This window comes from Haemaphysalis longicornis, unplaced genomic scaffold (assembly GCF_048455015.1).
Source record: "Haemaphysalis longicornis isolate Haplotype H1 unplaced genomic scaffold, Haemaphysalis longicornis Haplotype H1 scaffold_10, whole genome shotgun sequence".
Classification (NCBI taxonomy): domain Eukaryota; kingdom Metazoa; phylum Arthropoda; class Arachnida; order Ixodida; family Ixodidae; genus Haemaphysalis; species Haemaphysalis longicornis.
Window position 1 is genome coordinate 71913719 of NW_027526204.1, and position 3625 is coordinate 71917343.

Below are 3625 nucleotides of genomic sequence, written 5' to 3' on the forward strand. Positions count from 1 at the left end.
GTTAGCAGATAAAAGATGAGCAGTAGGAAATTTTTCTAAATTCCACCTGCCACGCTTGGCAGTCGGCGCCACATACTCGTCACATTACCATAGAAAACATTTTGCGGGTACAGTTAGAGGAGCTCTTCAACAGCTTAGATAAACTCGCCGCGGTGGCTCAGTGGCTAAGGCGTAGCGCTGATGAGCACACATACGCGGTTTAGATTCCCGGTCACCGCGGCCGCTTTTCTGATGGAAGCGAAAAGCGAAAACGTCCGTGTGTCCGAAATTTCGTCGCACGGAAAGATCCCCAGGTGGTCAAAATTAATCCGGAGCCTTCCACTATGGCGCGCCTTGTCGTCGGCGTTGCGACGGTGCGTTAAACCCAACAGTAAATAAATAAATAAATAAATAAATAAATAAATAAATATAACTAGGTAAATAAATAAATAAATAAATAAATATAACTATAGGTAAATAAATAAATAAATAAATAAATAAAAAGCAGTAAATAAATAAATAAACACTTTCGAAAACGCTTTCAATCTTCTTCGCATCTGGAAGCACTGCGAAAACTATAGCTATTGCCAGCACAGAGCAACAGTGCGTGATTTGCTCGTCGCTGCGGATACACCTTCCGTTTCTGCTTCGCTTTTGTGGCTTTTTTTAGATGGCTATCAAATGCGTCCTATTCTGGAACTTAAGGAAAGCCGGAAAACAGTCGCTACACCGCTGTAATGACGTCATTCAGCGGTCGAAGAACGCGAAGTCCGGGAAGGAGACAAAAATATTTTGAGCAAGTTTCTATGTTATCTGACGAGGAGAGAACAGTAATTTTTGGCTGAGGCACATTGCGACCCCATAGTATAATGCGTTGGTTGACTACTTTCTGCAAGCACTCAAGATTTAGACAAAAGTTGAAAAACGTGTTGCAGGGTCGCTTTAGTTTGGCGAAGACAAAATATTTGGACAACGAAACCTTCATTATGAATTTGTTGTTATGCCGATTTGATAAGGAAACGAAAAACGAGCACAAAAAATTAACAGAAAAAAACACGCCTGCTTTTTTTTTCTTCGAACCCGTTTGAACCCGTTTGAACCGGTTCGAACGGGTTCGAACCGGTTCGAACCGGAACGGAATGGTGCTCTGGAACTGAACCCGAACCGAACCCGAAAGGCTTGAACCCGAACCCGAACCGAACCCGAAAAAATTCCGGTTCGACACCCTGGAAGAAACGGCAATTCAGCTACAAATGTGGAGAAGAAACATTCAGGATGAATTTTTTCTATAAAATAATGACACGGTAAAGACGTCCATCGAGGAACGCTTCACGCAGATGGAGCAGCGCGTGAATCTGTGGGGCCCCTATACAACTTAAAACTTCCAGAAAAAGCGGTACTTGCTGGACTGTGCAGCGACCTTCATCATGCTTTCAAACAAGAAAAATGCTGGCATAAATGATTAAGAGTTTGCGCCGAGCTTTAGTACCTAAGCAGCCTGCTCCCTCCTGACTACAGCCCTCCTTTTAACGTTCTTCCGTTCATATTAGAGAGTTTTAGCATAGCAGCTAGCCTACGCTACGCTGGGGTCGGCGGTTAGCGGGACCCGGAAGGGAGTGTGTGCATTCGTTCTGTGGGGACGGACAGCCCGCCTCGCCGAGCCCGCGCGCGCATGCGCAGTCGGGTCCCGGTACCCGACTCTCTATTAAGCCACAACCTCGAGGATAACTCCGAACTCTTAGGTGGCAATTATTGTACATAAAACAGGAGTTCAGGGCTTTTTCTGTATTATACTCCCTCCGTAGATGGACAGGCTTCACTGTGCAACAGTCGATGTGGGAAAGCCAGCTTACAAAGACCAAGCTTACACCGTTCCCTTTAAAGTCGGCTTCACCTCTAAACACAAATGCAGAAGGCATTTTTTTTTCCCGTGAAATATCAGCCGTCTTATATCAAAATACAAAGGTCCACCTCTTTTTACTTTTTGTGAATATTTTCCATACGCGCAAGGTGTGGCGCACAGTTTTACTATCCCAGGGACTTTAGTCGGCGCCGCAAGGTGGCGCTACGCTCGTGTGCGATTCTTGTATACATCGCTCTGTAGCCGGAAACAATATGCTGGATCCTAACCACACACAGCTTCGCTGTAAAAATGAGTTTGGTGGCCGGGGTTGGGGGGGGGGGGGGGGGCTGGGGAGGGGGCGCCTTGGCAGATGTTCGCAAAGGGTGCCGAATGAAGCAAGGCCGGCCCTGCCGTTAGGTGACATTCAAGTTGAACCCTATGACGCGTCAAGCAACGTCATACTCATCTACGTCGAGCTGGGAGTATCAGTTCCGTACTTTAGACCTCAAACCGTGACGTTAGGCCTAACTCCGGGCCGTCGCATGCCAGCGTTCGCCATTAACACGACAACGTTACTGTGCCCTGTGCACCTCCAAAACTTTCCAAAAGAAGACGAAAGAAAGCTTTGTCCGCCTCACACTAACACTTGTTCTCATTCAACCTGACTCCATTCCATGTACCCCGAACGATACTCAGCAGAATGCCAATATTGTAATCAGCCACGCACCCTGCCTCACATCACCCTATAGTGTGTGCACAGAGCACAAACCTTCCTCCTTTGGCCTTTCCCCTGCCTCTGTCTGAGTTGTTGGAGAACCTGACGACCAACGTTCAAATGGCGGCCCATCTTCTATTGACGTCGAGAGCGAAGGCCGCCTGATTGTCTCACGAATCCCTGGACTGCGGCACCACGGAACAGCTGAATTAATGTTTCCACCACCTCCTTCTTCCGCGTTTCCCTTTTTGCGCGAGCGAGTTATAAACTTGAAAAAAAAAAAATAGGAGGCTTCAATAAAGAGGCTTTGCAAAATTGGCTTCACGAATTTCCCACAAAACCGGCAGAAATAGGCTACTAGCTAGTGCTTTACCACTAACATGAAAAGCTAGTTTTTTCCAAGATGAACAGATTTGGGATTAACAGCTCTCCTTGCGCCCTTACCAATCCGCTTGAAGGGTGTACCTGTGAGGAATACCGTTTATAAGAAAAATAAAATAGCCAGAACACAATCGTCATGCGTGTCCATGGGCTCAAAGCCCGACGGAAGCGTTTCCGGTGTAGTCTGTGGTGGCTGGGATATCTGGATTTACCATAGGAGACCGTGGTTCTATTCGCTTTGGAAGCATGTTCGGTCTCATGGTGTAACGGTTAGCACTCTGGACTCTGAATCCAGCGATCCGAGTTCAAATCTCGGTGAGACCTGCGTCTTTTTTTTTTTTTTGCACCGAAATAGTTTACAGGATTAGTGAATCAGCACAAATAGCTGATGTTATGGCTAACCGAAAAATAAAGGACATGACAGAAGCACATTTATTGAGTCCTGCGAGTCCGGGGTACGTGGTGGCTGCCGATCTAATTCTGGCGGTGACGGTGGCAGCTTGTAGTGAGATTTCTTGGGCTGTCTGAGCTCACCAGCGCACCTGTCCACAGCTTGTCACTTTTTACATACGGGAAGCGATCTTGACTGCGTGCCTACATACTGTGGACAAGTGGGGACTGGTTACCGCAAAGAAAGGAAAATCAGTGAGACATCTCGAGAGAGATAGCAGCGGTGGAGCCTTGCACTGAAAATCAGGATGTCGGTT

At 47.0% G+C, this 3625-nt stretch overlaps 1 non-coding gene across 1 annotated transcript; it reads left to right on the plus strand.

Moving 5' to 3' along the window:
* Positions 1-3170: 3170 nt before the first annotated feature.
* Trnaq-cug (transfer RNA glutamine (anticodon CUG)) lies at positions 3171-3242 on the plus strand. The gene has a single exon. It is a non-coding gene; the product is annotated as a tRNA-Gln (tRNA).
* The last annotated feature ends 383 nt before the right edge of the window (positions 3243-3625 follow it).